We start from the raw sequence: 22547 nt of genomic DNA, 5'->3' as shown, positions 1-22547 counted from the left end.
TCACCTACAGGATCAAGTCTAAGCCCTTTTACAGCATGTATGGTGCCCTCCAGGAGTTGACCCCAATCCACCTCTCCTTCATTTTCACCCATGCCCAGCCTGCATTAATCCTAAAGTTCTGAGGTCATACCCAGCTAATGGCACCCCTTTGCCTTATTTATATTGCCCCTGTGACTGAGGTTCTTGACCTCGATCCCCTCCCTATCCCCTGGCTACCATGTATTTATCCATTCAGGGTTAACTTGGGCACCCCTTTCCCAGAAGACTTCTATGCCCCTCGGGCTAGTACATTCCCTCCCCTGTGTTCTGAAACACTGGTGTATCTCCATTATTGAACTTATAAATTTCTGATTACTGTCTTCCCATCTCCACCTCACACAATTTTCAAAGCCTTTTGAGGACATTGGCTGTGACTCATTCCTATTGCACAACATTTTGTACATGGTAGGAGAAATAAAATAAATATCTGTTGAATGTCAAGGTGCATGAGGTATTTTTCAGACTCAGCGCTGCCTGAATGCATACTTTATCACTGTGAAAGAATTTTAAAATCCAAAATGAACATCTTTTAACTTTGTTCCTGTACCCAGCTTCCCATATGGTTTGCACTGTTCCTCTCACTCTGTATCTGGGACTATTTCCCTTCCATTGAGTCTAATTTGTTCAGGCCAAATATATGGAACTGAGAAGAGGAAGAGAAAAATAAATGAAAACACGATCATGGGGGAAGTTTTAATTAAAATAAAAATTTATAAGCTTCAAAATTTATGTAATATAATGTAAATATTCACCCCTAAAAACAAGATTACAAAAACATACTTTTGTAGTCCTAATTTTTTTCAAACATCTGCATACAGCTCTTGGCAAAGATCTAGTAGAAACTGTAAACAAGAACCCAATTTAAAGTCAGTTTGATAAAACTAAACATTGTTATTTGTGTCTTTCAAATGCATGTTTTAAAAAATTCCTATTGTATACCTTTACCAAATTAGTGTTTTCATTTTATGAATTTCCACTATTTCTGCCCATTGTAATAGAACCAAGAAACAAAAAAAGAAATAGTATGCTGACATAATTATTTTTCCCTCTCTACCTCTTTGCAGCTTATGTTACGTCCAAGTATACTTATGGGATGGACTTTGAAAATAATATTCCATACATATTTTTGATAACTCACACTCATCAAAATTTAGATTTACGAGGGATATGCTAAAGATTAAGAGACTGGGAGAGTCTCTACTTATCCTTAGTTACCAACTATCAACAATTTTACTGACAAAAGAGCAGTAATTTCTGAAAAGGTTTCAAGAACAGTGGCATGCCCCTAACAACAACAAAATTGTTTTGAGTATACATCTCCTATTTATGAATATTTCTTTTTATAAATTATAAGTAACACTCTACTAATAGACTAATATGTTATATGTTATATTATAAATTATCATATATATTAGATACATTGACAGAAATTTAAAATGAAATAAAAATAATATAACTGGGTATTCGACTATGTTCTTCCTGAACTTCAGTATAAGATGCACAATCTGTAGGACATTGTTATTGCACAAGGTCTAATTTTCTCTCCTACCTCTCTTAGAACTACTATTAAATCTAGAGAAAACACAGTGTTATACATGAAGGCTAGGAGATATTCAAGGCAGTCTCACCAAAGGGTGTTTGTTGCATGCCTGACAAAGAGTAGCAGATCAAGGTGTGGGTAGGTCAGCAAAAATCCATCATATCAGAACTACAGGTACACAGAATTGTGAATCATCTAGTCCAGTGATTCTCAAACTATTTTTTAAATATTTTTTTCCAAATGAACTCTTTAGCAGATGGCCAATATGTAAGACAGATACACGCAGAACTGCTCCGGTTAAAGCAGCTCCCAGGCTCTACCCACTCTCTCCTCTTCCTCCTCTCCTCCTCCTCCAAAGATGTAGTCTGAAAATGACATAACCACTCTGCCATTAGAGATGAGGCTACCAGGCTAGAGATGGAACGAGAGCAGCCATTTCAAGACAGAATGTAATAAAGCAGCTAAAATTACTCAAACTGGCCACTTGTTCATCCTCCCATTTAATGCCCCTGCCTTGTTTTCATGGAATGGTTTCCTTGTGTATCCTGATCTGATCTCAGTTGTAAATGTAAATACTTAAAACTATGATGATCTGATGGCATTTAAGATAATTTTTGCTTCTAGTGTTTGGTAAAATAATGAGTATTTATTTTCTCTTTGAAATATATATATCCTCACTTGAAAGTTTTAATGACTCAAGCAGCCAGCCATGTCGATATACAAATAATTTACATAAAGAAGAAGGATCCAGCGAACTTCAAACACAAGATTTCAGGAGGTCCCTGAATCCTCAGAAATCAAGATAAATAATATTTAATGCAATTTTTTAAAAAACATCAAAATTAGTGACTAAAACTAATTAAAAACTCTATGATGAAACTCTATGATGAAAAAAAAAAACATCAAAAATCTAAATAAAGATTTGACCCTGTATTTGTACAACTCAGCTTCATATACCTTGCCCTAGATCTGGACCTGGTCCAGCATCTTCTCTGAAAGAATAAAGAACTAAATATAAAAATAATGTCAGATTAGTTGTATTAAGTAAATATCTGTCTCTATATTACCTAGGATTATAGAAAAAGAAGAAAATGCAGTCTGGAAGACAAAGTCCAAACAAGGTGTGTTCTGTGATATACATCTTCACACCTCAGTCTGCAGGACTAAGCATGAGGTTAATGTGCTTGGGAACAAAGAAGCAACTGGACAATTGTAACACATGAGGTAATCTTTAGTTCATGCTTGCATTTGAGCAATTTTACAATTTCAATGAGCTACTAAATCTAGTTATAGCTGCTTCAATAAGCATTCTTCTATTTTCATTTTGTTTTTAAAAGCAAATCATAGTTTTAAAATGCATAAAAACCTGAAAGTTGAAAAGTGTCAAGTAAACATCATCTGATTCCTAAAAGCAAATTAACCACTTCGACTGCAAGACCTCATTTCAAAAGGCTGTTCTTAAAATGTATTTAACCTCTCAAGCATGACAATGGTGAAAACAAGCTTCAAAGAAATGAATCATTGTGACATTAGCTAGTATGTACATTCATGAAGATGTTTCCATCCACAGCACCAGTTTAGGAAAATAAATGACTCCGTGTCTGACACAGAGTAGGCACTCAACACATATTTACTGGATAAATAAATGAATCAATGAACTTTGAAAAAAAGATTAGAAACAGGTAGAATAGGACCAGATTACAAAGAGCTTTGAAGGTTAAGAGCAAAGTTTAAACAAGAGGGGGAAAAAAAGCGGCTCTTTAAAGAAAGAATGGGTGGTTTGATAATGAGCCATCAGTAAACCCAGCTAAAAGTCACCAAAAGTAATCTTGGCAATGGGCAATAAAGACCCGCCAAAGGGTAAAGACAATAGAATTGGAGTAAGGAAGGTGTAGCAGATGCTGCTGGTTGGCTCCCGAAGTTCTTCTCCTTGTCTTCTGTAGAAATAGGAAGTTTAGCTGGGCACATAGCTAAGGACCATATAACCAAGCCTCCCATGCTACTAGATAAGACCATGCAACTGGATTTTGCCATTTAAAGATGGGCTCTGAGAAGAAGTAATGTATTTCATTTCTAGGTTATACCCTGAAAGAGAGGAGAATGTGGCTTCTGCCTCCTCTTGTCCCCTTTTTGAACATTGGTATGTACCTGTGGTGCTGAGCCATCGTTAATCAAGCACACTAGGACAATCAAGACTTTGGGGATGACAAAGCAACAGAATCGAAGGAGCCTGCATTCCTAACACGGCCATGCCTCTCTTCCACCCCTGTACCAGTGACCTGAGCTGTACACAACACAAAACTACATTTACGTCGTGTTTAATCCAGCTAGTTTGGCTCTTTGTGATAACTGGTAAACTGATCTCTTAACTGATAAAGATGAATCTAAAAAACATTTCAAAATGGAAAAATCTGTGGAACGTGGGGATAGCTACAGTGAATGAAGGAAAGCAGTAAGCTGAAACAATTCCAAGGTTTTATGTTTGGGGAACCAGGAGAGTGGAACCACTAACAAAATAACAGGTGAGGAGGAGAGCTGGTGACATTTAAATGGTCCCAACGGAGCCCAGGGGAGGTGAACGGTAAGTCACTAGAACTATGAGCCTGGGACTCAGGCAAGAGGAGAAAACTGAAAATGGAAATTTCAGCAATTTTGTATAGAATATAGTTGAAAAGATGAGAATTGATAGAATCTCAGGCTCAGAGAGATCAATGTGTCAAAAACTGAGTAACAGGTGTTCTCCCAGAAGGCAGGAAGAAGAAGCAGTAATCAGCAAAGGCAAAAAAAAAAAAAAAAAAAGTTTGTTCTTATCTTAATAAGAGAAGGGTAATGATTTGAAATCATGGAATAACAGAATTAACCTTAATCCAAGAAGACAAACAAATTTAAGAGGGATTTGATGTAGCTTATACTTCTTAAATCCGTTTAAAGTTCTCATGAAAAATTAAAGCAAACATTTCTTGAAATAAAAAAGCATTAATCATAGGGTTCTGAACAAGCCAGGTCTCAATCGTGCTTTAGTTTCCATTTAAATGTCCAGAATCCCAAGACAGAAAAGAACAAGCGACAGGTATGTATACCATTTTCTCTTTTCCTTATTCTCACAGTAGAGGAAGGAACGAGATGACAGGAGTAAAGGGAGTGGAAGCAGAAGTTTTGCTACTGTTCTCGTCCTTTCTACGAGGCTGATGTTTGGAAATGACAAAATGAAACAAAAGCCTCCTCCCCAACTTTTATTAAGTTACATTCAAAGACGCAGTGGACCTCAATTTCACTTTGGATCTAAATTTAATTCACAGTGGATCTAAATTTATGCTTTGAAATTAATACAAGGTTGGCAACAGGCAAGTCAACTGTGACATCTAAGAGTCTGGGAATCTGTACCACTTGCCAGATGCATTCCAATTACTGGAAGATCACCAGCATTCCAGAATATTCAGGCAGCACTGTGTGCCACACTCTTAGTTAGTTCTTTCTTCCCACCTGGCCACTGCCACCCACCCAGGAGGACATTTTTTAGGGAGCCGTCGGACCAGAGATTCTGTTCTTCATTCCACTGTCCAGCACTATCCACTTCAGACCGATGACAATAACTATATTAGCTTTTTCGTAAGATTTTTCTTAAAAAAAAATATATTTTCTCCCTAGCTTTAGGCTGCAGAATGTACATTGTAGTTACCCAAGGACATCAAAATTCCAGGATTCTTTACCATTATATTTTCATTGAAACCAATCATACGAATTCACTTTGTATGAAGAATTGATATTCCCCTCCTTTCCTTTGAAGAGAAGTCTGTTAGTAATCTCTTCCTCTTTTCCTCTTCACATACTGACTGCATTATCCATGGTCTTTACATGGGGGTTAGTTTTTGTCCTTATTGCTTCTAGCATTATACTTGAGTTTCATAATCTTTTTCAAAGTTCTTAATACTGGCTCGAACTGAGGGATTCTACCCTCCCCCTTTTTTAAATGTAACAACCAGACATTACTATTTATTCCTCTAAGTAAATCAGGGTAGAAAGGCTTGCCCTAAAATGACCTCTCTTTTATAAATGGTTGCAAAATACCTGAAGAAAAGTTACTGTACACCATCAAATTAGCTTGGGGCAAAAAAAAAAAAAAAGCTTTCTTTTAATCTTGAGCTGATAGAAGGGAAGAATGTGTGTGTGTATCAGGGGCGGGGGCAGGAAGGAGGATTGTGTTTAGTTGCATACAACATGCAAAACTGTCATGCTTCGCTCCCATCTGTCCTGCACATCTCCTCAGGTGTGGCTTGTGTGGTTCAAAAATTCCTGGCATCGAACATATAAACTGAAAGCCACTCTGCTCACGCAGGAAAGCCCCTTTCTCTACCTCCTTATCATGGTCATAGAAAAACCACCTCGCTAAAGCACCAGTTGCGCATTTATTATAAACTACTCACTGTTTCTTAATTTTGCTTGCCACGCTTCAGTAAAGGAAGTTATGTTTTAAATTTTTCCAACAATATTAAACTTCTTAGCCTGTATTACTTTCTTGCTTCTGTCACAGTCCTCGAACACCAGGAAATAACTTCGTAAGTCTCAGATGTGTTCCAAATGATTTACAACATCTTAATAGGTATAACTGGGGCTAAAGAGAACACTGTTAGGCATCACAGTTAAGAATGTAATTTCGGGCGCCTGAGTGGCTCAGATGGTTAAGCGTCTGCCTTCAGCTCAGGTCATGATCCCAGGGTCCTGGGATCGAGTCCCACATCGGGCTCCCTGCTCCTTGGGAGCCTGCTTCTCCCTCTGCCTCTCTCTCTCTGTCTCTCATGAATAAATAAATAAAATCTTAAAAAAAAAAAAAGAATGTAATTTCATTGTTAATTAAAAAAATAGACTTAAAATTTTAAGTACTAACCTCAATACTCTTATATTCATACTAGTATATTTAGATCTGGCATTTATGTTCACAAAGAAAGCCAATGAAAATGATGTTATATATGAAAGTGAATATACCATCGCGGGAGGGAAGGCAGTTAACAATTGTGGAGTGTTCGTGATTTTCCAGATGTCTTAAACATTCTCACACTGAATCCTTACAAAAGCCCTCGAAAGTAGATATTAATACTATTGGATGCCTGAAAGAAACTGTGGTTATAATAGAGCCAGTACCAAGCAGTGTCAAGATTGGGACCCACGGCTGCCTGACACCAAGTCATACTGTCTCAAGAACAGCGGTGTCACTTGATTAATTCAACCCACAGGAGCAGCGAAACGTAAATATGTGGAAAATATGCCACATTTTTTTCAAAGTGGTTTTTATAGGACATTCTATTAGCATTGTATTTTAATACCAGATGCTCCACCCTCACCTTGATGAGATCAGTAACCTATTCAAAGGAGTCAGCTCTGTTTTTTTAGAAGCATAGCAATATCCTTGAAAGCAGTTCAGGACAGCACTGGATGATGGACATGAAGGAGGGCATGTGATGCAATGAGCACTGGGTATTACATAAGACTGATGAATCACTGAACTCTACCTCTGAAACTAATAATACACTATATGTTAATTAATTGAATTTAAATTAAAAATAAAGACAAATTAACCAACATAAAAAAAAAAAAAAAAACCCGTGTTGCCATCCTCCCATATCTACCAGAAAGTGATTTCACAGACTCTTAGAGTAAGGGGTGCAAAGTGGACGAGGAGTACCAAGAAATAGATCCTCAATTTTAAATAATATATATTATTAAATATAAAAATATTACAATACATATTATTCTATATAAATACATTTATTATTATTATTTATTATTATTATTATTATTTAGTGCCTTTTTGGGTAAGACAAGATGCTTTCATGAAATGGACATAATGACCTCTTACAAAATAGTAAAGCCTTCGGACTGCAGTTTCTCTATCTGCATAGATAGCCTGTGGGAGCTTTAAGGCTTTTTGCAAAGTAACCTTTCTTGAAACTTGTTGAGAGGCAGTGTCAAAGGCAGTAACACTGGGCCAAGGAAGTCAGACAGTCCAAAAGGTTTGGTCAGAGAAGGCTAAAGCTGGGACAGATTCTAGTACTAAAGACAGTATAATGCTATGCACATGAGCTTTGGAGCCAGACTGTCTCTAGAACTTAATAGCTGTAACTTGGATAACTTCGGCCCAACTTTCTTTATTTATAATGTGGAAAGAAAACTTCTGCCTCACAGAATATGTTATGAACGTTAAATGAGACAATGTCTGAAAAGTACTCAGTATAATGCCTAACACATAGGAAGTGCTTAAGAAATGATAGTCTTGTTGTTGTTTTTTTTTTTTTTTTTTTTTTAGATTTTATTTATTTGCGAGAGAGAGAATGAGAGACAGAGAGCATGAGAGGGAGGAGGGTCAGAGGGAGAAGCAGACTCCCTGCTGAGCGGGGAGCCCGATGTGGGACTCGATCCCGGGACTCCAGGATCATGACCTGAGCCGAAGGCAGTCGCTTAACCGACTGAGCCACCCAGGCGCCCCAAGAAATGATAGTCTTTATTAGGAAGTTCCTAGTACCCAAGGAGAAACTGTACTTTAGAAGGTTAAGTGACTAGTACAAGATCATAGGCCATTTCTTTATTGTGGGGGGAAGGGAATATAAACTCAGCTTCATCTAAAACCAAATTGCTTCTAAATAACCAATTACCAGGGCACCTGGGTGGCTGTCAGTTAAGCGGCCGACTCTTGGCTTACAGGTCAGATCATGATCTCATGGGTCTTGCGATCAAGCCTTGGCTGGTGGTCGGCACTCAGCAGGGAGTCTGCTTGAAGACCCTCTCCCTCTGCCCCTCTCCACATGCTCACCTGCTCCCTTGCTCTCTCTCTCTCTCTCTAAATAAATAAATCTTTAAAAAAATTTTTAAATAAATAACCAATTACCAACATAGGACCAGAAAAGTTCTGAGAAAGTTTCAAATGAACTTTAATTATTTTTTTCACTAACAAAACTGACTTTATGGCTAACTCTTTTTTTTCTCTTCCTGACCTCCATTTCCTTTCAAATCTAACTGTGTGAATTCCTGTGTGATTTTGATTCTGTTAGTTCTTGGGCTAAAGGTCTCCTTCTTGCATCTACTTTGTCCTGATATTCTTAGTTATGGCTCTTTCTTTCTCCTATAGTCTAGGGAAAACACACATGAAAGAGAAATATACAGAGGAACATTATTCAAAGGGCATTTATCTTTGCTCACTATTTAACATGCTGCAGATTTAGATGTTTCTATCTAAATAAGATACAGAATGTCAGTCTCAGATTTTAGAATAATATTAAGAAAAAAAACCCTGAAATAGCATTTTGAGATAAATCCATTCCTAAAGGGTCTTTCAAGAGTTACTCTCAAGCACCAACTGTAAAAACAGTCTCTGAAAAGCAAACTGACCAGGTAAAGACTTCATACTCAGTTCATCAGTAAAGAGACTTAGGCCGTAATGCTCATTTCTGGTTTTCCTATTTATCTTTGCTAGGGGATGCAGCCTAGTCTTTCTTGTTTCTTTTTGACATTGCTGTTGCTTGTTGTCGTTGTCATTTAAAAGATTTTTCTTTAACTCAGGTATGTGGGTCAACTAAAAAAGAACTTCACTTTCCTAATTCATGATCTGGCTAGAATTGGAGAGGTATTTGGAGCAGGCCTCTGCATTAGGCTATGTAGCCAGAGCTTCATGACTACCACTCACACAGTAGTCCCACACTCACAGCTGAATTTAAATTGAATTGAATTTAAAATTAAATTTAAATTTAATTGATGCCATTGAAGTACAAATTTATAACAAAGGAAAATCTTAATACACGTTTTTAAAGATTTATTCCCCCCCAAGTGTTGTTTACTAGACCCACACAATTCTTTATATTAAATACATTTGCTTTTGGGGCGCCTGGGTGGCTCAGTTGGTTAAGCGACTGCCTTCGGCTCAGGTCGTGATCCTGGAGTCCCGGGATCGAGTCCCGCATCGGGCTCCCTGCTCGGCAGGGAGTCTGCTTCTCCCTCTGACCCTCCCCCCTCTCATGTGTTCTCTCTCATTCTCTCTCTCTCTCAAATAAATAAATAAAATCTTTAAATACATTTGCTTTTTAGAAGATGAATTAACTTATTCACATATGCTTCACTTTAACTGATTTAGATATGCTTCACATTAAGACATTAAATTCAATGCACGGTTGTGGAAAGGACAAGAAAATAGGCAAAACTCAACAAAAATATATTAAATGTCAAAATCATCCCCTTCCTTGCATTTGCGAGTGACTACATGTCTCAGACTTAGGCCAGTGACATTTAGTACTAGCTGCATTTACATCTCCAATAACAGCACCTCATTCATGTCAGGATTTATCTGGCTCAGAGAAAAATGGCAGCTGCAGTGGTGATTCACTAAAACCAATTCTCAGTGAAGCACCTGCTGCCAAAAGCTGTGCTTCTCCCATCAGTCATTTGCTGATTGTCACAGCTCGTTGAGTCACATCATCTGCTCCGTCTATTGATTTCATGGCTGTTGATATTTGCGCTGCATTGCGGGACTACTGTTGTCATATCGTGCTGCACTAGTTGAAATAACATCAGCTTGCGGACCCTTCAAATATGAGAAAATTCACATCAGCATGAAAATACAACCGTTTGGGGAAGGAGTTGGTGAAAGAGCAATCATTCTAACTGCTAAGAGACTAACTTATTTTTAGTAGAATGAGTCCCCCCACTTCTGGACTTCTCTGAGGGATTGGCCTCTGTCAGTGACACTTCAGCAGTGTCACAAATACCAGATTTGGTGTCACAGGTTGAATTGTGTCTCTTAAAGAGACATGTTGAAGTCCTAACCTCAGTACCTATGAATGTGATCTTTTTTGGAAATAGAATCTCTGTAGATATAACCAAGTTGAGATGAGGTTATATTGAATTAGGATAGGCCCTTAATCCAATATGACTGTGTATCCTTATAAAAAGAGGGAAGACAATGTGAAGATGCAGAGATACAGGGAAAATGTCACGGAAGGATGGAGGCAGAAATTGGAGTAATGCACCTACAAGCCAAGGAGTACCTGGTGTTACCAGAAGCTGGAAGAGACAAGGAAGGATCCTCCCCTAGAGGCTTTGGAGGGAGCACAGCCGTGCCAACACTTTAGTTTCAGACTTCTGGCTTCCAGAGTGCGAAAAAAATAAATTTCTGTTCCTTTTTTTTTTTTTTTAGGATTTTATTTATTTATTTGACAGAAAGAGACACCACAAGAGAGGGAACACAAGCAGGGGGAGTGGGAGAGGGAGAAGCAGGCTTCCCGCTGAGCAGAGAACCCAACACGGGGCTCGATCCCAGGACCCTGGGATTATTACCTGAGCTGAAAGCAGATGCTTAAAGACTGAGCCACCCAGGCGCCCCAATTTCTATTCTTTTTAAGCCATTCAGTTTTTGATACTTTGTTATGGCAGCCCTTCTGGGGCATGGATCTGGGGATGGTGAAAGAATCTCAGCTGCTCCCAGAGGGCATGGGTATAAACAGTGTTGACCCAGGGAATCATAGTGCCTACACAGACTTTTCTTACAGGCCACATTTACTCAGATTAGAGACTTTTCTCAAGTTAAAGCATCCTTAAGATTATAGATAACTCTGAGGATAAACAAAATCAGGACATGACTAACAGATCTTAGATTTTAAAATATGTAAAAATAGCTTGAGATGAACCAACTATCCCACAACACCTTATGTTTCTAGTGCTTCCTGGTGTTAATCTCATGACCTGTCAGTATTAACAGATGTCAAGCTGTCACCACATTTACTCATGCCTAAAAGTTCCAACACACTCAAAAAAATGAACAGATGTATTAGAATCACTAGAGTATCTATTTCCATGAAGTTTTTCAAAGCAAAGGAAGTGCAGAAGAAATGGCACATTGAGGATAAGGAAGACAGAAATATACTTAAGGGATTGAGCCATTAAATTAAATCTTCATAATTCTTAAGTTTTTCTCTTGGAAGGTAGAAAAACATAGCAGCTAGATTCAGACACCCTTGAGTTATGCTAGCCCCACCACTAATGAGTTCTGTGTCTTTGGGTGAGTTACATATCCTCTCTAAACTTCAATTCACTCATTAGTAAGTGAGACTAATAATCCTACCAACTTTATAAAGAAAGCATTTGGTAATTATAGCAATTATTATTATTATTAATCTCCATGTTAGCTTAAGTTGCCACTTCACTCACGGAAGAGATGTGCCTCCACACCTCTGCCTTCTATTTTTAATCCAGAAAGAAATAAAGCTAGCTGCAAAATGGGTCGACTCTAAAAAGTACCCATAGTGCCATAGCCTCACTTGGACTACATGCAATTGCACAGAAAGAGAAAATCTTTTGCAAATTTATTGTTAAGAATTTTTCTAAAATATTCTAATCCCTTCTCCTGTTCGGTAAATGGAAGATACTGGACTTGACACTATCTTTTTAATCAATGAGCCTCTTGCAGTTTTTGATGGTCAGTATGTATTCTGAATATCAAATATCATTAGGATGATCTTTTTTACATAATACTTTAATAAATATATCAAAGTGGCCTACTATAATGTACAAAGCATGCTCACTGTGCTAAATCTATCCCCTTATAATGTTATCCTATTCTTTTGCTTTATTTTGTTTCATCTTCCATAGGTAGAATTTCAGATATCTAAAAAGCCAGTTATCATGCCCTAACTCTTTTCTTCTCAAACTAAAATAAATATCAACTATATATAACTTGTTATTTTTAAAACCTCTTCCAACCTGTTGTTAAATAGTTACATTTTTGAACCTAAATATAGTTATTTACTTTTAAGGCTGACAACTTTAATATTGTTGATTTCAGTTCACCAATCTGGTCAGACGTAAGTATCAATTCCACCAAATGCTGTCCCTTCCAATCTTGTGTCATCAACTAAGATGAAAAAGAAATGCCTTCTAATATTAAACAGAGCTCACCAAAAAACAGTGCTAAGGAGAATATCACTAGAGATTTTTCTCCACCTTGAAATGGGTCCGTCCAAGAAAGGAACATAGAGTTTATAGATAGATTTTGGGTCTGAACACTTAAGATGGCAGTACTCCCCAAACCGACCTACAGATTCAAATATAAGCAACATTAAAATCCCAGCTTGCTTTTTTGCAGAAATTGACAAACTGATTCTAAAATTCAGCTGAAAAGTAGGAAATGTAAAACAGCCAAAACAATCTTGAAAAAGAACAAAGTTGGAGGACTTCACATCTTGATTTTAAAACTTAACACAAAGCTTTAGTAACTAAGACAGTGTGATGCTGACATAAGGATAGACATGTAGATCAATGGAACAGAATTGAGAGTCTAGGAAAAAAAACACACATTTATGGTCACTTGATTTTCCACAAGAGTGTCAAGACAATTGAATGGGGGAAAGAACAGTCTTTTCAACAAATGGTACTGGGACAACTGGATATCCAGGTGCAAAAGAATGAAGTTGGACCCATCTCACCATACACAAGAATTAATTCAAAATGGATCAAAGAGCTAAATGTAAGAGCTAAAACTGTAAAACTTTTAGAAGAAAAATAAGTAAATCTTCATGACCTTGCGTTAGGCAATAGTTTCCTAGATGTAACACCAAAAGTGCAAGTAACAAAAGAAAAAAAAATAGATAAACTGAACTTCACTAAAATTAAAAACTTTTGTGCATTAAAGGGTACCCTCAAAAAGTGAAAAGTTTATCCACAGAATTGAAGAAACTATTTGCCAACCATATATCTGATTAGCAACTCGCACCTAGAATATATGTGAACTATTACAATTAAATAATAAAAGATAAATAACCCAATTTAGAAAATGGGCAACAGGCATTAATAGGCATTTCTCCAAAGAAAGTATGCAAATAGCCAAAAGGCACATGAAAAGATGTGCAACATCATCATCCAATTGGGAAATGCAAATTAAAACCACAATGAAATACCACTTTATACCAGGATGGCTCTGGACAATGACAAGTATTGGCAAGGATATGGAGAAACTGAAAGCCTCATCCAGTGCTTGGTTAGAATGTGAACTGGTGCAGCCTCTTTGGGAAATAGTTTGCCAATTCCTCAAATTGTTAAACATAGTTACTTTATGACCCAGCCATTCTACTCCTAGGTATACACCCAAGAGAAATAAAAGCATATACTCATGTGAAAACTTATACAGGCATAACATTTTAACATTGCTTCACAGCAATGTCATTCATAATAACCAAAAAGTGGGAACGATGCAAATATCTATCAATTGATGTACGCATAAACAAAATGTAGTCTGTCCTTACCATTTAATATTACTCAGCAATGAAAAGGAATGAAGTACTGATACATGCTATAAGATGGATGAAACCTGAAAACATTATGCTAAATGAAACAAAACACATGTATGTTTCCATTTATATAAAAGGCCCCAAATATGCTAATTTATAGAAACAAAGTAGATTTGTGGCTTCCTAGGGCTGGTGTGGAGGGAGTGGTTTGGGGAGAACTGAGGAGTCACACTGATGGCTTTAGAGTTTCTCTTCGTGGTGATGAAAATGATCTAAAGCTGTTTTTGGTGACACACGAATATACTAGAAACCATTGAACTATATACTTTAAATGGATCACTTTTATGGTATGTGAATCATATGTCAACAAAGATTTTTTTTTAAGTTAAATACATTTACTGGGGCACCTGGGTGGCTCAATTGGTTAAGTGTCCAACTTGATTTCGGCTCAGGTCACGATCTCAGGGTCGTGGGATCCAGCCCCACATGGCGTTCCACACTGAGCATGGAGCCTGCTTAAGATTCTTTCCCTCCCTTTCCCTCTGCCCCTCCCCTGCCTCTCTCCCTCCTTCTCTAAAAAAAAAAAAAAAAAAAAAAGTTAAAATTACTGCAAAACATCCTCCAGGATGGTAATGTTCAGTGTGAATACTAATATGAGGGAGGATTTATGTGCAATGTGCAAGTTTATCCATACAGCCATTTATTCTTAAAGAATTTTGAAAAACAAATCTCAACTTGAACTTGATTCTTTTTTCAAAAAAGAGAATGTAGAATTAGGATGCCCGCTTGTTACATTTAACATATCTTGTATATGTTCTCTACCTTTTGATTATTTTTCTAAAATAGTAAGAAATATCTAATATGAATATTCAATCTACAAGTATAAATGTTTGTATATAGAAAGGTTTATTAAAGGAGCAAGTGTTTTAGGTAAGTGGTAATATTGATTTCAGAAACGCACAAATCACTGAAATTTTCTCCTCTATTTACAAATCAGTTCCAAATCTGTTTTCCTGAAGAAGCCACACATTTCCATACGAAAGCACGCTCTCTTTGGTCTCTTAATCATAGACACAATCATCCTTTTGACCATAAAATAGTATGGGGCCCTCCCATACTATTTGCCTTATCTTATTTTGATCAAGAATTTGTGCTTGATGGAACAGGAAATTTTTGGTGTAAATAACCATGTGCTTATTTAATTCCAAGATATTCAAGCCTTTCTTTCTCTTTTTTTAAATTTTATTTTATTTTATTATGTTAGTGCTTTCCAGTGATTACCATTTTAAACATACAGCAAGCTCTTTTTACCATGAAGCCTGTGCAAGGAGGAAGTGACTACGTCTATGGTTTAGCTTCTAAGAGAACAACTGATCACAGAGCTATGGAATGCTAGAGTTGGAAGGAGCCTTAGAGAAGAATATATTTAACTCTTTAATCTCAATCCTCTAATTTCAGAACAGAGGCCCTCTATGCCTTAATTCCTGAACGAGTTGCCAAAATATGGAGCAGAGGCAGAGTTAGATCAGGTCTTCTGAGCGCCTCCCCAGTGTTCTTTTAACCACATCAGACTGTCTTTCAGTGCATAACACAATATGAGCTTCTTTGCTCTTGACCATGTTGTCAACAACAATGTGCATACAAGTATGATAAACCCGCCATGTTTTGCATACAAGTATGATAAACCCGCCATGTTTTGTGGGACTTTCCTTATGCACGTCAGAGTCCTCTGGGTTCTGCTGTGTTCAGAAAACACCTGCAAATGAGTCAGTGTTTAGCTTTCTCATTCATCCAGAAATTTGACATTTCTAACTCATTTGTAAAAAGCAAACTGAAGTACATAATTAATTTTCATGTTCTTTCAGAATATTTTAATATCATGCTGCGCAGCATAAATGTTTTTCTTTTTTTTCTTTTTCTTTTGTGCAGTGCTTTCTATTGTTGACTGTCATTCTCTGTGTCTTTTTATATAAAAGGTCCTTGTGTGTTACTTTTTTCCTTATTTGTGTCCTCTAAAAACAGTCTAAGCAGAAATCTCTCAGCTAATAGATTTTCAAAATACTTCACTTTTGCATTTACAGATTCTCCTCTTGCTATTTCATTTAATCAATGCCAGTCCATACATAGACAACTTTACCCAAAAAAAGTTTGAGACAGAGTGTTCACTAAATTAGAATTTTAGATGCTAGTTAAGAATATGACTTCTTTCAAACAGTGAAATTCTTGTCATGAGCCGTAAGGATGACAGAAGAATATTCTCTTCTACTAAGTTGAAGCTTACTCAGTGCTTATATGGAAAAAAAATAAGCCAAGTACCTATAGATAAATCATATAACAGTCAAATGGTCTTGAAGAATGATTTAACACTTTGTTTGATTTATCAAAAGATTCATGATTTACAATGTCTTTTAAAACCATAATTTAAATTTTGCATCATCTCTGAGGGAAACAGCATAGTAAGGGCTGAATATTCTTCATGCCAACAATTTTGAAAATATGTAATAACTCTATGGCTTGAAATTTAAAACTGCATTCAAGTATATTTTATGTGTATATATAAAGTCTCATTAATTTTGCTATGTACATTTATGGAGTAAATAAAATTCTAATGAAAAGTAGAGATCTTCAAACTTGTCAAGAAAACAAATTATTTTAAAGTATTGAGAAGTATCTATTTCCATGTAAATAATATGCAAATAAAAACATTTTATTCATTTAAACAGTCCATATGACTTCTATTTGTTGAAGCCTAGTTTTTGTTCCTCATGAAAAAAATTGCTTTGATTAAAAATATTAAATGGAGCTTACTGTTTAATATTATTATAAAATGTTAGTAACACTAGGCTATGATTCTATTGTATTCAATACTATGTTCCCAGTATTTAGAAGAGTGCCTGGCAGATGGTAAGTAGGTGCTTAATAAAAATTTGTCAGAATGCTAAATAAATGAACAAATATCATTGTTAATATAAACATCTAACATTACCAAGTGCTCTGAATGTTCCAGGAACTGTGCTAAGCTTGATTTTATTGCTTTCATCCTCTAACAGACCAACTGGAGACAAACTACTGTCGTCTCCATTTTATAGGTTAGGCTAAGTTCAGAATGCGAAGTCCATCCCCAGGGTTGCCCACTGAGCAAGTTTAAGGATCTAAACCCAGTTCTCCCTGACTGCAGAGCCTGACCTTCATCCCTACTCTGTGGTAACAATAATAGTACTAATAATATTAGCAATGCTGTAATAATAATAATAATAATACCGTTGAGCCATTCCTGTGTGTGTTACACATGGTTTTAAGCCTTCACACATGTTAATTCATCTAACCCTTATACATTCTTATAAATCAGATACTACAATTCTCGACTTTTGGATAAGCAGACAGAGTCTGTTATTCTGGTTTCCCCTCAATTATTTCCAATTATCAGGCTTGTTTTTATTATGGGTTTTTTAGTAATAAGCCAAAGAAGAAAAGTATAGTTTTGGTCTTTCCATACTTTGTTCCAAGGCCTGTTTCTGGTGGGACTCTGGCTAAGGCATAAACATATAATAAAAAATAACTTCTACTGAGCAACTAAAATATGCTAGGTAACTAATGTGACTTATTATCACAGTCCTCCTAACATCCTGAAGATAAATATGATTATCCTCATTTCATTCATGAGAAAACTGAGGCTAGGAGAGGTTGCCCAAACCACAAGCTGGTTAGTGCCATGGTCAAGATCCAACCTCAGGTCTTGAGTCTAATCCAAACACACTGACCAAATATTGGTACTTCTCATCTTCTGGGGATAAAAACTTTCCTAGAACTTTGGCGAACTAAAATTGACCCATTCCTACCTTGCTCCCCAAAAGCAGCCTGTTCTCTATGAGCTTCACCACTGTGATTTCAATGATACATCAAAGCAATAAAGACAGTGTTAGGCTAGTGTGGTTGGTTTGGAGTCAATACTAACATATTTCTGGAATTCTTTTCCATAGTGGACCCAGAGCAGTTCCTGGACAAGAAATACACTGATGGTAACCTGATTTGCTTTCACTCCACCATCTCATGGAATATAAACTCTTCCATTTGTCTTTAGTAATGTTAATGCCTTATGTTTGTAATACTACATTTTTCATGTTTTATTACATTCAAAGCTGACCAAATCCATTCATAAAAATATCTCATTAAGGGGCACCTGGGTGGCTCAGTGAGTTAAGCATCTGACTCTTGATTTCAGCTCATGTCATGATCTCAGGGTTGTGAGATGGAGCCCCATGTCAGTTCTGCTCTCAGTGGGGAGTCTGCTTGAGATTCCTTCCCTCTCCCTCTCCCTCTGCCCCTCCCCCCACCTCTCTCTCTCTCCCTCTCTAAAAAAAAATAGAATTATATATAGGGGCGCCTGGGTGGCTCAGTCATTAAGCGTCTGCCTTCGGCTCAGGTCGTGATCCCGGGGTCCTAGGATCAAGCCCTGCATCGGGCTCCCTGCTCAGCGGGAAGCCTGCTTCTCCCTCTCCCACTCCCCCTGCTTGTGTTTCCTCTCTCGTTGTGTCTCTCTCTGTCAAATAAATAAAATCTTTAAAACAAATTATATATATCATTAATTCTAACAGTTTTTCTGAGATAACAATACAATCTTTATTTTGTGATAAAGTATAGAGGCAAACGCACAATTAGAATGAATGCTGAGAACTTCCCTATTGAAGAGACCCACAGTTTTTTCGCATACCTGTCTTCAGTGACCCCTGGTTCACATTTAAGGCAAAAAGATGTAGGAACTAGTGATGGTCCTGAATCAGGTCTGCTCTTGCCAAGAACATGAGTCTCTCCCGTGGCCCTAATTTAGAAAGAGCTCTGCACAGAGGTTCCCCATTACTAAGGAAAAGTCAAGCTTGAACTCCAATGTTGTTATACTTCTATAGCAATGTGCACATTACATCACAATGAGAGCAGTAATTGCAAGCTTGAAAAAAGAACAAATGAGTATATAAATGAATGAAGGCAATTAATGAAAAGTTAAAAGTCAGGCAATTGGATTTATTGCACCCCAAGGGATAGTTATTATGTCATAATCTTCAAGGATTCAGCAACCTAAACCAATACATTTCCTACTCTTTGAGTAATATGTAACCAAAAATCTATAAATGTATATAAATATATATTATGATTATATTAATTATATTCTAATTCTATAAATAAATAAATAATATATACATAAACATATATGAGTAATCACTTTTCTGAATTTGTAAGTCAGGTCTGATCTGACTCATCATTTACTAAGGATTATTCAATTCTCATAATTATATAACTAATCCAGTGCCCGTATGTGCAGGTGTCATCAAGGCACCATAGAGATGTCTTCACCGAAGCCACTTCTGCAAATATGAGTTGTATTTAATATTTCCTACTAATGACTCCAGAACCAGCATAAAACTAACATCTTCCAAAAATATTTTAGAGACCCCCAGAACATTAAAAGCATATAACATTTCTAATCAGTCTTACTTCACAAACTAAGGTTCCAGGCCCATTTTTCTTTGACGTTTTCATGCGATATTAGTAAATTTAACGCATATCCTAATCAGCAGGATGTAAAGAACTTAATCTAGAGATTCAGGACGACATCAAAGAATTAGGATTTGTGAGGGCCACCTTGGTGGTACAGTTGGTTAAGCGACCAACTCTTGGTTTCTTCTTCTTTTTTTTTTTTTTAAGATTTTATTTATTTGCGAGAGAGACAATGAGAGACAGAGAGCACGAGAGGGAGGAGGGTCAGAGGGAGAAGCAGGCTCCCCGCCGAGCAGGGAGCCCGATGCGGGACTCGATCCCGGGACTCCAGGATCATGACCTGAGCCGAAGGCAGTCGCTTAACCAACTGAGCCACCCAGGCGCCCTCTTGGTTTCTTCTGAGGTTATGATCTCAGGGTGGTGAGATCAAGCCCCATGCAGAGTCTGCTTGAGTTTCTCTCTCCCTCTCCCCCTCCTCCCTGCTCTCTCTCTCAATCAAATAAGTAAATAAATATTTTTTAGAAAAGGACTTGTGAGTATTTCTTTAGGGTTATCATATATATCACCACAAATCTGATAATTGACAAGTCTCTTATCTTTAGTCATGTCCCTTAATTGCTCTAGCAAGAGCTGCAGATTCTGGCATCTCTGAAGCTGGACTGAGAGAACTTATATTGGTTGTTTGAGTACATTGAGATGTGGCTGAAAGTTAGTGTTTAAGTTGAATTACTCTTTAATCTTTCAAAGCTTAGAAACACACAGCTGGAAAAAAAAGAGCTCAATAAATATCAATACAGTTTATTGAAAACATCAATGTAAGGAAGATCCCAAGAAGCTCTTGCTTAACTATGAAGAAGGAGGAAGCAGCACGCAGATAGCCCCAAAACAAGAGACAATCCAAATACTTCTGTAATCGTTCACTCATAAATTCCTTTCACTAAAAGCTCTACATATTATCCTCAAAACAAAGCTAAATTAGCTGCAAAATTACATTACTTTTATTAGCACTGTATTAAGTCTATTCCCTCTAGCAACTTACATTTTTTTCCATAATACTCGTCACAATTAGTAGCTGCATATTTGCCTGTTTGTCTATCTTCTCTGCTAGACTATTACTCCCTCCATGAAGGCTGGTACCATTTCCACTTTTGTTCCATGTCCTTAGGCCCCAGTAGGCCCTCAACATATTTTTATCAAATATATGGTATTTAGCTATAAGAATTTAAAATTCCTGAGTGAAATGCAGGAAAGGAAACATGGAGACCAAAAATTATTTAAATTTCTCACCATATTAGCAGTATAAACAAAAGGTAAACTGACATAAGACCTATTTTTCTTGTACGTGAGAAAAATAAATTTAGACGTCAAAATTTCCTTTCCCAATACTAAATTATAAAGCTTTTAAAAAGACAATGGTAATATATTCCAACAGATTATGAGTAAATCAACACAGAAAAACAGAACACTAATAACTGGGAACAAGGCTTTCATCTGTTTTTAGAGTTTGAGGGTAAAATACCAAAATGTAGGTTCCATTCTTAAAATCTACAATCACACAATAATGCCAGTTGGTATTTATGGTTCTCCTTAGCCTTGGTTAACAACCCTGAACATAGTAGACTTTCAATAAATGTCTGTTAATACAAATAACATCCTAGAGGTAAAAGGTAATGATTACGGGTTTGCCTTTAGCATATAAATTATGGAGGCACAGCTGAAGGACTGGAGGAAATGTCTGGAATGACAACTCTCATCTCCACCCTTTGCATATATATTTGTGTCCATACTTTCATGTTCAGAAGGTAGAGAGGGGGGTAGCAGCAAGAAAAACACATTCTGTTAACTGCCTATCCTGTACCACTCACTTCTCACACACATGATCTTATTCCAACATAATGTTCTGAATTATCTCCATTTTTCTTTACAAGGAAGCCACAGTTTAGAAAATTTAACCTCTTAAGATATAAAGAATTCCAACCCTGGTGTAACTAGTTAGTCCCCAGAGCTTAAATTCCTCATACTACATCCCACTGCCAGAGCAGAACATCAGGAGTCAAGCTTGGGCAAGACTGGGAGAGGCGACAGAGGGAATCTGGTTGTCCTTAAGCACTAAAGTAATCTGGTCTAAATTAAAGCACAGGTAATGTCCTGCTGATCATAAATAGAGATGGGGAAAGGCACCCAGTGGAAGAGAGGGCTGCTGATTATTACCAGGAAGCACCCCCCACCCCAACTGTTTTTCTTCAAACAATCCTTTTCAGTTGTACTAAACGGAACAGGGAGGTTAATATAGAGGGAAAAGTACATGTTTTGGAACCAGACTCCTCCTACTCCCATTCCCTCCCACTCCCCTGCTGCCTCCCCTGCCATCCCCCAGTTTGAACTGTAATGCATCAGATAAACTGCCTTAAAAGTTTCCTACAAAAATCTCACAGCCATAGATTGCACCTGAAATCCTGTCAGAGCAATTTATGTATTACCTTTTGGCTACCAGAGCATATGCAAGAGTCCAGAATGGCCTAACACACATCATTATTCCAATAAACAAGTCATATGAGCTTGGCTAGAAGGTGGTAGTCACCTGGGAAAAATAATCCAGGAGGAGCTGCCACTTTGTTTTGTGATTGATAACCAAATGTTTTCTCAGGAATATTTGCCCCTTTCTCTCAGAAGAGGTATCATTTTAGTCACATGTCAACCTTATTTTTCTGAAGTACATTTTAAACATTTTAAACAACATACCAAGAAAGCTCAACTATCCATGGACTAGCTTTCTGGAATTTTCAAATTCTAGAATTCTTAGATAAACAAAACTAAATTCCAAACCTGTTGAAAGAATCAGCCCTCAATAGGCAGCAATAAATGAATGCAATGGAAAAGACTCCTGGACCCAAAGATCAAGGCTGACCCACTTTGTTATGGATGTTTTAACTGTGTAGCAATTTAAAGACGTAATAGCCACAGACTGCAAATAAGATGCTTTTCTGGAAGGTGAGAAAATCTGTTGAGGAAAGGTCACTACAGCTACCTCTTTTTGGGGGAAAAAAAAAAAAAATGGACTACATCATGCTACCAAAGAGCATATTGTAGCTGCAATACTTCATTCTATTTTTAAGGAAAAATAAATGACTAAAAAGCAAACTATTGTCTAGAACTTTTTCAAGAAACCAAGCCCTAGAGCCTGTACTTGGGTAATTAGCCATAATCTTTAT

The 22547-nt window shown here is 37.0% G+C and overlaps 1 protein-coding gene across 8 annotated transcripts in view; it reads right to left on the bottom strand.

Moving 5' to 3' along the window:
- The window catches only part of PKIB (cAMP-dependent protein kinase inhibitor beta), a 145436-nt gene that overhangs the window by 42830 nt on the left and 80059 nt on the right, over positions 1-22547 (bottom strand). The window contains exon 3 of one of the 8 annotated variants that reach the window (XM_081828895.1): positions 820-881. The exons of the other annotated variants lie outside the window; for them this stretch is intronic. The gene's annotated coding sequence lies outside the window, so the exon portion shown is untranslated. The remainder of the gene's footprint in view (positions 1-819; positions 882-22547) is intronic. 8 annotated transcript variants of the gene reach the window in all.

Source organism: Leptonychotes weddellii, chromosome 8 (assembly GCF_054177405.1).
Source record: "Leptonychotes weddellii isolate Sample4059 chromosome 8, ASM5417740v2, whole genome shotgun sequence".
NCBI lineage: Eukaryota > Metazoa > Chordata > Mammalia > Carnivora > Phocidae > Leptonychotes > Leptonychotes weddellii.
The sequence above is the reverse complement of the archived record's forward strand: the minus strand, read 5'-3'. Positions and strand labels throughout refer to the sequence as shown.